Source organism: Cololabis saira, chromosome 22 (genome assembly GCF_033807715.1).
Source record: "Cololabis saira isolate AMF1-May2022 chromosome 22, fColSai1.1, whole genome shotgun sequence".
NCBI classification, from domain to species: Eukaryota; Metazoa; Chordata; class Actinopteri; order Beloniformes; family Belonidae; genus Cololabis; species Cololabis saira.
This window is the reverse complement of record NC_084608.1, coordinates 10,899,266-10,912,218: the sequence shown is the minus strand read 5'-3', so window position 1 is coordinate 10,912,218 and position 12,953 is coordinate 10,899,266.

Below are 12,953 nucleotides of genomic sequence, written 5' to 3'. Positions count from 1 at the left end.
GTGAACCTCCGGTCCCCCTCAGGCCCATTCAGAGGCAGAGAGCCTCTCTTTTCATAACACAGAAAAGACTATTTTCACGTCTCTGCAGCTGTAAGCCGCCCTTGTAAGGACAGGGACGCTTCCAGCGGAGCACCATGTAGGACGACATTGGGGTGAATGACGCCTCTCCACGACAATACACCGAGCTTCATCAAGACACAAATCTCCATTTCGAGTCTTCTGTCTTCTACCAGGCTGCCCAGACCAGACAGGTTGGTAATCTGTTTCCAATTTCGATCATTTCCATCTTCTCTTCCAGATGTTTTTTTTTGTCCGTGGTGCACCTTCTCAGAGATTTCTGCTTAGAATAACACCTACATGCATATAAAAACATACCCAGGGCGTATTGTACATTCCAGACACTCAAATGAGACACATTATGCTTTTGTTGAAAGTATTTCAGTCCTGTTATAACAGTATTAGATCTTTTTTTTTCCTCCTAATTGCTGACATTTTGCGTAGCCTTCCCACCATGTTTTGACTCAAAGCTTTCTAGTTCTTGACTCTCCAGATGTCTCCAGCGTTGCTCTCGTGCATGCATGTTCACATCATTAACTTCAGTCTTATGGGGCTAATGAGTGGAGACACAAAGAAAATGACGTTTTAACATTTAAAAAAAGGGGAAAAAATATAAATGAAGTAAAGAAGAAGCTTTGCGGTAACTTTTGCTTGTTCCCTGTGGTGTCATTCCTGCTTGCAAACATCTGGTTTAATAGAGAGTATCAGATGGCACAAACAACGAGCATGCATCATTTAACCATACAGGCTGAGTTAATACTGTATATACCCATATGCTCATCAATTAAATACTGATATTGATCTTAAAGTTGACAAAACATCTCACAAACTCTATTATCATCTGCAAGCAAATGCTTAAATCAAGCATAAATGTGATACAGTTTGGTACAAGAGCAGTCTTACTATGCTTTAGTGTCAAAACATTACCGCACTTATCTTTTGTTTTGAGACATTTGTATCATCTGCTCGCAGAAATACTTTTCAAGAAAGAGAAGCTTAAACTAGGATATTTACTGAACTGCACAAACTTGAATTATACAAGAGTTTTGGAGATAAAACTCCCTGATGGAGACGATACTCTGGTGGATGCAGACAGTGGCGTCAATTCAGCCGAAGTTAAGGTATGGCAAGGTTACGAGTCACAGAACTTAACTAGAGTATCAATCAACACATCCAGCAAATACTCATCCCAGAAGTCTGCTATGGAGCTTATCTGTGTGGTCAAGAAAATTGGAACTTTTTCAAATGCAGTCTCGCTCACTGCAAAAACTCAAAATCTTACCAGGAATATTTGTCTTATTTCTAGTTAAAATGTCTCATTTTTAGTCAAGAAATCTCATTACACTTAAAACAAGAGTCATCACCAGAAAATGACTTATTTGACCATTTTCACCTGTTTCAAGTAAATTTTCACTTGAAATAAGTAGAAAAATCTGCTAGAGTGGGACAAGATTTATCTTCTCATTACAAGCAAAAAAATCTTGTTCCACTGGCAGATTTTTCCACTTACCGTATTTTAAGTGAAAATCTACTTGAAACAGGTGAAAATGGTTGTTTTTGAGTCTTATCTTAAATGTAATAAGATTTTTTTTGACTAAAAATGAGACATTTTAACTAGAAATAAGACAAATATTCTTGAGATTTTGAGTTTTTGCAGTGTATAATAACTAGTGAAATCGATCATGTTCTGATTTGCATTTGTAGTTATTCTATATGTATTAAGTAATAGAATAATCAATAGAAATAGACACAGAGTAATTCCATAAATGTATTTAAAAAACAAACATTTACATTTAACCCTTGAAGCCAAGGTGTGGCGGCTGCCGTACCTTGCCATACCCAACTGACGCCCCTGGATGCAGATTGTTTGCAGATCGCTGATGGAGTCTTTGGACAGTCAGAAGAAGAGTGAGATGGAAGAACGTTGCTCAAAGGTAGCACAGAGAACCTTAAAAACAACAAATACTGACTTTTATTTTTTTCAGTGAACATGAGCAAGAAGGGCTCCACATGAAAGGGTCAGCTAAACTCTGGACAGGTGGCCAGTCCATCACAGATGAAACCCAAACAGAAATGGTAATCCACCAAGAAATGAAGGATTATCTTACATCGTACGATTAATCAGCATCCTTAGACATCCTCTCACTCTCTTCACATAGAGGCTGACATCTAAACATTAAATCAAAAGAAACAATGTAGATAATAACCAAGATGCCACTGACTGTAACAAGGTTTGTTTTTTATGTGGTTCAGATATAGATGTAAACACAGGAAATCTGTCACAATCTGCTGCGTGCCAGTTTTTATTTATACATCTGCTGCGCGGGTCAGGAGTTCATTCTTTTACAGCGATCTTCCTGAGAAAAAGCCCCACAGGAGATTCCTTGCTTTTGATTGTATTTCAACCTGCCGTCTCAGGTGGCATGAAAGGCTGTCACCCGAACGAGCCCGTCTCTGACACCGAGCTCAGAGGTAACGACGTCGCGTAAAGTTCACCAAAACGTCTAGTTTGGGTTCTGATTTTTTTAGTTTTCTCTTGGATTTCTATTTTTAGCATTAGCTTCAATTAGATGTCACATTTGACTTTAGAGACTAATGACGTGCTGCTGTAGGACGGGCGTGCAGGGTAAACCTTCAAGCCCCCACTCCCCCGTGGGGGGAGGTTGGGACTCTGGAGATGCCGCCAGCAGCAGCTGCTGATAACATCTCTGCTGTCCCAGGCAGTACTCGAGTTGTAAAAAAAATCAGGGGGGATGGTGGATTTTATCATATGGGGACAGATAATTTGTGCTGATTACAAATAATATAATATATTACAAATAATAGCACTGACCAAAACACCTGCAGAAATACTGCAGGAATGACATAGCAGCAGTTAAATGCAGCCTTCTGTAAGCTTTAAATATCCACTGGGCTTACATCAAATACATCAAAACACTTAAAAAACTGTTTTCTGAACTTATCAATATGATTTTTTCCTTCACAGGATAAGTAAAATGGATCATTGCAAAAACTCAAAATAAGAATATTTGTCCTATTTCTAGTTAAAATGTCTAATTTTAGTAAAATAAATCTTATTACACTTAAAACAAGACTCATCACTGGAAAAAAACAACAATTTTCACCTGCTTCAAGTAGATTTTCACTTGAAATAAGTAGAAAAATCTGCCAGTGGAACAAGACTTTTTTGCTTGTAATGAGAAGATAAATCTTGTTCCACTGGCAGATTTTTCTACTTATTTCAAGTGAAAATTTACTTGAAACAGGTGAAAATGGTCAAATAAGTTATTTTTCTGGTGATGACTCTAAATGTTGAAATAGCAGTAAAACCACATTCATTGATGAAATGACGTAAGGGATGGAAAGGGGGGATGGCAGTTTTACAGGGGGGGGAGATTTGGACCATTTTTATTTCAGGTGGGCCATCCCCCCTCATCCCCCCTCAACTCCAGTACTGGTCCCAGGTGACCCGTTGTCCGTGGTTTTAACCCCCCCATGTCCTCTGTCTGTGCGCCTCTCATTAGTGAAGAAAACACATTATCCACATTGGCTTCTATGTAGATGGGAGGAAGGATGATCGAAAGCAGGAAGTAATGATCCACGGTGTCCAGATAAAATTAGCTCCATTAATCACGCCATTGATTCGGTCAGGTGCACATTTCAAAGGCCCTTCCCTGCCTCTTTTATTGGAGGCACATTTGAACTTCTGGATACTGATGCAGCTCTGGCTGGCCATAAATCATATGTTCGGATGGAGGAGAAATAGTATTTGCTTTCCTGGAGGTTCTGTTCTCACGCTGTTTGTGTTTTTCAGGCTTCAGAGGAGTCAGTCGATATCTGTCTCCTTGTATATTGAGAAGAATTGGGCCTGAAAACCTCCTCCGTCCACTATTCATTCAGAGAAGTGAGACTCAATAGATATTTCCCTGGAAACTTTAAACCTCTGCATCTCCATCTTTCTTCCCCCAATAGATCTTCTCCCAGCTTCAGACTCAGACGTTATGCGTTGTCCTTGTTTTTTTTTTTTTGTAGACACCACATTCCAGAGGGAGGGTGAGACGGATTTGTGTCTGACTAACATCCACTTCTTTGAAAGATGTAGATTTAAACACGGAGAAGCTAGAAAGGCCATAACTACATCAAGCACCTAAACCAGAAAAAAAGAAATCACGTTTTTCAAGCAGATAGGAGACCCCAAAACTTTTTATTCCATATGTTAAATGGCAGAAATCAACTGAACTGTAAAAACTACAATAACCATACTGTTAACTTTCTTTCTTTAAAGAGTTAATGCATTACATATAGTGTAAATTAATCAGACGGACCATATTTGGAGGTGGGGTTATGGCTGCATAGTGATAATGTCCTGCACAGCGTTGCTAAATCACCTGTTGCGCCTTCAAAAGGTGATTTAGGAATTAAATGAATACGTAGCTCAGAAAGTTCCAGTTTTTGTTAGCAAACATTCTAACACCATCTAATATATCTGATATTTAAATATAATTCTAACATGTGCACCATGAGAAGGAATTTTAACCGCATTAACTCCTGGAGTTGCCCCAGGGGACTATATTCTGTTTTTAAAATGCAGGCTTGCTCTACTTTTTGAGATCCCCTGGTTTGGAGGCTGCATAATAACATCATGGCAAGATTTTTGATTCAGTTATAGCTGTACTTTTTAAAATCTCTGAGACCTGCTGATGAAGATGCAGGAGTTTGCAGTAAAGCCTGAGGCTGTGCATTTTGGCGTGTTCTCTTAGTTGTGGAAGTCAGAATGATTTGATTTAGGGATCAGATGGAAATAACCAAGAGCTTAGATGTTTAACCCTTGTATGGACTTCATTTCTGGGAGCCCGTGGTATCCCAGGACATATATGGGTTTTTAAAAACAACAAATGAATTTTATAAACGTTTAACATACATTGATTTTATCTCAGTTTCAGACAATAGAAATGCCACATAAGTGTTATGGTTGCAACACAAAAACCAATGGAAATTGTGTCTTTTTTTGTCATATGGTTATAATTCATGTTAAAAATCCACTTTAATCAAAATCTGGGCATCATAAGTCATGCTTTTCTTGGAAAATAATGAAGTGAGGCAATGTTTTCATTAACATTTATTGTTTTGGAATGGAAATTGTCAATACATCAACTAGAATAACTTATGTCTGCACGAAAGAACTCCAATTTCCTGTATTAGGAAGAAGACATGAACATCTTTGAGCAAACACGTTAATAATCAATCACTTATCTCACGAAATGCAGATAAACAACTGAGGCACAGTCCGCGCAACAGAGGGTGGTGCTTGGGAAATAAGACGGATATGGCTGTTTATTAAAAAAAACATGCATCACAAAATCCCAAAATACGTGTCCCACTGATGTATTTTTTCCCCGTTTCTTCCAGTGGCTCGCCTGATGGCCGTTATAGCACCTCCTCTTCCCACGGAGCCTAGAATAATGAAACAACTATTAAATCAGATGTTTGTCTATAATCACACACACGTACTACTGAGCTGCATCATGAGGCTTACTTCAGAAACCTGAAGGTCATGTGAGGTGGGACAGTTGGAGTCCCTGCCATTCTCCCCCACTGCGGCTAGAGACGCCAAGGCACATCCTGCTTCCTTTGGATGTTTGGTGCCACCAGTGCCGTCCCTCGCTCCTCATGGAAATTATGACTTCTTTGGAGCCTCCTTTAGTTCCAGTCTTGGTTGATTGCAATCCAGGTTGTAAAGGTAATAGAGGCTGAGACAACCGGCATGTTGTAAAAGATTGTGAGTGGCTACCGAAGCGTTCGTCTTCGCCAGCTGTAGCAGGCCAGAAGCTTGTCTGGGCTGTGTGAGGAAGCGCTAACTCCCTCACTGTTAAACAATGTCACCTGTTCTCTCCTCACCTGTGTGCATCTGGGAATGAGCTCAAAGAGGGAGCAAGCCTCTCTTTATGGATACCAGAAACAGGTGGGTTTTGTTGTGATTGGTCCACAGAATGGGTGGAAATATTTTCAATTAATTAAGTTGCATTATTCATGTTGGACATTTTGTTGATTAGTTTTGAATGTACTGTATTTTCTTTCTTTATATTGCAGAAGTTTGTTTCTATTTGTTGGACCAAACAAATTAAGAAATGTATTGTTTCATTGTTAATTGTTTCTGTCCTCTTATTCACAGATTCAAACTGGAGATGAAACCTATCCGAGTATATATATGTTGAGAATGTTTGTTTAGGTTGTTTTTTATGTTCTTCCTATGCTTTGAGAAGAGCAATGCTCTGTTTTTCTTTGTTAAAAAGGCTACTTTTGTAAGAGGAAATAAGTTAACTTGTTTCCTGCACACTTCCTGACCAGCGTGATGCTTTCGTGCTCCTGCTTCTACATTACTACAGGCTGTTTACTCATCTGTTGGTGGGTGTTGTAGTCAGGTACCTGTCAGAGTTTGTTTTTTTAATGAAAGTCTGACCACGTGTTCAAAGATTGGAAGGGGGAACCTGATCTGATCAAAATTCAACAGAATGACATGAGCTCCTGGGTCCTACACGACTAGTCCTCAAGTGGTAAACACGACTAGACCTCAGGTGAAGAATTAAAGACGACCGCTACATGGAGGCCTGTCCCTTCGTCCAATCCGGTCCTGCCACGTCGCATCTCCTTGACCCAATCGGCACCAGCCTTTCCTGAACGAGAGGAAACTACAACTCCCAGCCTTCTATCTTGGTCGCTCACATGTCCTTTGTTTCCAAACACGTGGTCCACCAAGGGCAACTAGAAAAAACGTATTGACTACATTTGTGATATAAAATGAAGATAACAAATACACTACTGAATGCAGAAATATACAATTGGAAAAAAAAACAATAAAAACAACAATCAAAAACAATATTTGACATGAATTATAAAATCCAGTGAGCAATAACAAAATAATAAACTAAAGCAAAATGATGGCATGAAAAGTTAGAAATGTTTACCCTAATACACCCCATTTTCCCTGCTCTGGTATGTTAGAAACCAGGGCGGTGTTAGCACTGCATATAAAGTTGGATAGTGTGGTGGAATAACTCTTTAAATGAGTGGACACGTCATTTGAAGGCAAAGCCTGCGGGAAAGTGAGACCTAATAGCTTTACCGTGTTTTAGATTATGAAAATGAAATGTCTATTTATGTGTGTGTTGACATATTTCTTTGCCCCTCTGTGTATTCGGGTCAAACCATTTTTTTTAAACGAGCCAATTTGACCCAAATACCGTATAACGTATAATACCATGCAGAATCAAAGGCTCACTGATCTGATGTTATGATCCACAATATGCACCTGGTTTCTCATGAACAGTTGGTTCAGTCTGCAGTCTATGCTGAAGTTCTGATTCAACCACAAATCAGGAATAACTAATCAATGCTGAAGGCTTGAACATTTGGGTAAAATAACTGGAACAGCTAGTCTTTTCCAGGAATTGCACAGTGGCTTTGAATGTTAAGAATCAGCATTTTTAACTTTACACATAAGGTCACATGAGTGTGAGAAAATCCCATGGGCAAAAATAACAACTTTTAATATTTCCTGCACGGATTTCCAAGCTTCCTGATAGCGACAATGTTTTATCAGCAGTAGACATGAGGAGGCAATCTTTTCATGCTGAATGTTACTATTTCTGGAGACCTAAGCAACAAATATAAGGAGCTCAGCAACCAAACCTTCATATGAACACAGCCCAGACATTTTCCTCTTATTAATTTCCCTGACTTTTGGACCCTCAGGCTCAGGGAGTGTAATGTATTAAAAACATTTCTTCCAAAGAGGGTTGTTGCCTGCCTACTTGCTGCTGTGGTGTCTTATCTGCTTTATCGGGCTTTGTCTTGAGCCTTGATGTGAAGGCAACACGAGAGGTTGCTCTATGTTATATTGGTACTACAGCTACAACATACCCCCAACTTGTTTCTAGAGATAATTGTCCTTCCTGTGCTCTTTTTTTCTTGCTTGAATCTCAATGGAACTGATATAAAATCACGAAGAGTTTTTTTTATTTTTTTATCAGCGTTTGGGTCAAAACAGGATGATGGCAGGCTTAAAGACACAAATAACTGGGAAAGAGAAGGAGCTTTATAAAGCAATCAACCAGATGAAAATGACTCCCCACGAACCAAATGTGGGCTCTGGCCTTGCAACACAAAGTGCACATTATGTATTCAGTACTTTATGATCACAGGGCATCTGACCAGGAGCAATGAACAGTAAAGCTGCATGGTATTGTACTCAGACCGGATGGTCAGTGGCCTGAAAAGCCTGAAATATGTTTCCTTGTGTTCGTGTCGTGTGTGTGTGTGTTTGAGAGCATGAATGTGGTCTCAGTATGACTCAAAGGCGACTTGATGTCTTGGTGTTTGTTTGCTAGAGTGCACATTTGGGAGCACTGAGTCGCTGGGTTAAACAATATACCTACTGGCCTGTAGACTGTGCATATTTACGCTCAGCTGTGCCTCCTTGAGTCTAGATACTGAGTTAACGCTTCATAAGGCAGCCAGAATGAGCCTCTTTAGGGACATGTCCTTCTGTGATTTAAACTCAACTCAATCATTGGACACTAAGGGAGAGTTCTGGTCACTGCTGTTGATGTTTCTGTGGAGTAAAGTTTAACAGCTCTCAAGGGTCCTCTAAATACGTAGACCCTCAAAGCTGCACTTTTGTCTACGCCATAAAATGTTAAATTCCAACTCTGAACCGGGCTATTCTATAGGCGCCCTAATACTTGACCGTTTAATGATAACACGTTAAAATATTTCTGTTAAATTTGAAAAAAAAAGTGTTCTCAGCACATAAACTGGACCTTTTAGACCTTTTATCTACTTAAAATAACATAGCAGAAATTGGTATCCCATATGAATTGAAGAACATCATGAGACATATACATTGCAGGGTTGATTTCAGTCCATTTCGCTGTGACACACTGCATCTTGCTGCATCCTGCTCCACTGGTACATAAATACATAATTTCATCATGATCCGAAGGACTAGGCTGGTTTCTGACAAGTGTAGGTCTCTGAGGAATTGATTCATACAGGACCAATTGGCCAAAACATACATATAATGATGACTTGGGAGAAACTTTGAATGTGCCCTAACAACTCGACTCTGGCAGAGGTAATAGAAATTATATTCCAGATCTGCAGCTGAATTAACATCCCAGAAGCCCTCCCTACCCCTACTGCTGAGACACGGTAGTAGAGTCTGCTCCAATCCTGTCTTACCCTGAGATCTCCAGTAAGGAAATGGATTTCACCAAACTTATTCGACCCACAGCCCCCATTGCTTTGGCAGTGGACAGCCGTGTCAGCATTTGGGAAATACAATCACTTTGCTGGGGGTTTTCTTGTTCAGACTATTACTTTGCTTCAAACATTATCTTCATTCTCATTCCCGTCCCCCCCGAAGCCAAAAACAACTCATTGTGTGATGTCTCAGTACAAGACATTCAAGTGAAGGCGGATGGTTTGTGCCCGCACCTGGATGCAGAGGCTTCTCAGTCATTTCTAAAGATTCCCACTGTGCAACAGCTCTTTCAGCACTCACAGCCAACTCAAAAGGTTATTATGGCTATGCCATCTTTAAGATTGGCATGGTGGGCACAATGGCTTTCTGTCTTTGTAATGGGATCATCATAGCAATGAGCCCTCATGATGGCCCTAGCTGCCTCACTGACGCTACCAACCCCTCACTAACCTTGATGGGTGACCAGTCATTCAATACATTTCATGGACATCATTTACATTTTTTGATGATGCTTCCTGCCGCTGTACTCTATCACCACAGTCCCACCATGTGAATAAAGCCATGTCTTAAACTTGGACTTGGCTGTGTTTCACCCATACTTAAAGGGGACCTATTATGGCATCTAATACCTATAAATAGGCCTTGAATATCTTAAAAACAAGCTTTTGATTGTTTTTGCTAAATAAATTAGAAATTCAGCCTCTGAGCCATGTCTTTATCTTCCCATTCTCTAACCTCATTATCTATGCAGGATTCTGAATGGGCGGGGAGGCTATGATAATGAGGCTCTGTGCTGATTGGCTGCCTGAATGACGCGATACACCGCTACGGAAAAATGGCGGAAGCTCCGGCCGGTGGAGTTAGTTGTGGGCGTGGTTTCACGCAACGGAGGCCAACCTATGTAAATCGCATTTTTCGTTACGTAACGACGGGAGCAGAATCTGAACAGCTCGTAGATCCACATCACACTGGACGGCTCATCCGGGCGGCTGTACAGACACTGCAGAATTTGGTTGCTTTCCTCCTTCTCTGAGTTGGCAGACTGAGGGGAGACCACTTTATATATGTTAAAGACAGAGAAAATGTGTTTTTCATAATAGGTCCCCTTTAAGGAACACCTCATCCTACCTCTTTTGCTGATGCCTTTGGACCCTGTGACTTTGACTTGTGATGCCTCCAGTACAGGTTGTTGAGCAATGCTCATCATCCCATTGGTGCAGCGGCAGCGTCTTCTTTAAGTGGTGTGTCCCAAGGCTGTGACTGCGGATAAAGTCCACAGTTTACGTCTAATTTTTCAGCATCCCTTACAAGCCAATATTTGCACCACTGTGTCATCCTGAGATCAGGAGAGGTCTGGAGAGGTTCAGGTTAACCAGTAAATCATGTCAGAGGACATATGACTGATGGTTTTACACTTCTTTGGTTTAATTTTGAATAAACTCAGGTGGATTATGGAGCAATTCACCTTACAACCAGAGGTATGTTAGGGTTAGGTTTGTGGTGGAGAGTTGTTATCGGCAAGGACATTTTATTTGTCTAGCACATTTCATATGCAAAGGCTTCTCAAAGTGCTTTACAGAGATAATGAGATGAAAGAAAGATGAAAAAGAGCATAAGAATGCAAATAAAATACTTAGTAAAATCACAAAAATTACATTTGTACAGAAAAGGGAATAAAACAGAGCTCTATCTCGTGTTTTTACCAAGCAACTGCCTCCTAAGGAACTCGGACCCCTACTTGGTGTAAGAAGATCTGAAATGTGCTTTGGCCGTATATCGTTTATTGATTTGTAAACTAATAACACCCCTTTAAAGTCTATTCTGTAGGTAACTGGTAGCCAGTGTAAGGATCTAGAAATGGGAGTAACGCGTTCATTTTTCCTGGTTCTTCTGTGTAAAACTGGATGAGCGTTCTGGTTGAGTTGAATTCGTCGTTTTTTTGGAGGAACATCACGGGAGAACATTAAGTAGTCGAGTTTGCTTGAGATGAATGCATGGATGAGCTTCTATAAATCTGCTCTGGACATCAAATCTCTGACTCTTGATGTTTGTTTGAGGTGATACAAAGCTGTTTTAGTTACAGCCTAGATGTAGCTGTTGAAGCGCTGGTCTGAGTCCATTTAAACGCCAAGATTTCTAACAGATGTTTATCATAAGCCCTCTGGACTCAAGGTGAGCAGCAACTTTTATTCCTTCTATTTTGATCCCAAATACAATCATTTCTGTCATGTCTTATTTTAACTGAAGGAAGTTTGATTATATCCAGCTATGTACTTGCTGAAGTCACTATGCGTTTTTAGATGAGATCCCACTATTACCGCTGGATGATGAAGCCGTGTTTAAACGCATTAGGTAATATAAACGCAAGGTGTGTTATTTGTCACCCCGTGCCTGAAAGCGAGTTGAGCAGAGGGGAACCCAATTTTCTCATCTGTCAAGGAGATTTTTAAGGTCTAAAGTATCAAAAGTTAAACTGAAATACAGCTGCATAACGCATGTTTTACCTGAATCAGTGGTCAGACAAATGTCTTTTAAGACTTTGATTATCAAATTGTTCCTGTGTGGCTGGATTGTTGTAAAAGCTCCAGTATTTGTTTTAAATGTTTTGATGTTTTTGATATTTTCATCAAAAAAAGATGCAAACTCGTTACACTTGTTCTGATGCATGAAATCAGGGGGTAGCTGTGCTGGGGTTGGTTAGTTTCTCAACAGTGGCAAAAAATGTTTATATTCCTGCTGATCATATCAGAAAAGCTTGTTTAGCCTTTATATAACACTGCTATAAGTGTGAACGCTTTTCTTTGACATTTTAATGTGAATTTGTAGATGAATTTCTCTGCATTTTTGTCGATCTTTCCTCCATCCTCTTTTCTGATTTGTGACAGCTGGGCCATTTCTCCATCATTAAGAATGACTTGTTGTTAAATTGAACATTTACATGAACCAGTTTTAGTTTGTATTAATATAATGTGTGACTAGGGTCCCCCTGCAACTTGATAGCATCCTGGAGTTTGGTGTAGAGATAGAAGTGGCTGTGTGATCATGTAAGAGCCAGTTGAGTTTTGGTACACAAGCAGTGAAGCCTGTGTCTGTTGTGTATGGTGTAGGCACCAGTGTGGTTCCCAGGATAGTGAAATGTCCTGCGTGGTGCATTGAGTCACACATGATGTAAATCATCATTATATCATTATAGGGTAATCCATCGTGTTTTCATTGGTGGCTAGTGCAGAGTGAGAGTTTGGACCGCTGGAAGGGGATCAGTTAGAGAGAGGTTGTTGACTGTGAGGGACAGGTCCAAGGTAAGGAGGAGGTGAGGTCGAGGTTAGGATAGAAGGAGGGGGAAAAGATTTAGGATGAGGAAGGGTTAGGTTTAGGTGAGACGCAGGGGTGAGGTTAGGTTTAGGACAGGGGGAGGGTGAGATAAGGTTTAGGACAAGACAGAGGGGGAGCAAAAAAGGTTTATGGTTTATGAAGCGACAGCTTCCTTTGGACCAGCCGTGACAGGGGATGATTGCGGTTGCAATGGTGCCAGTGGATTAACACTAAAGATCACCGAGGCGGTCTTACGGACACTTGGGGGTTTTATTATGTAATGAACTTTGTCTAAATAAAATCTACAGGTCTGTCATTCCCC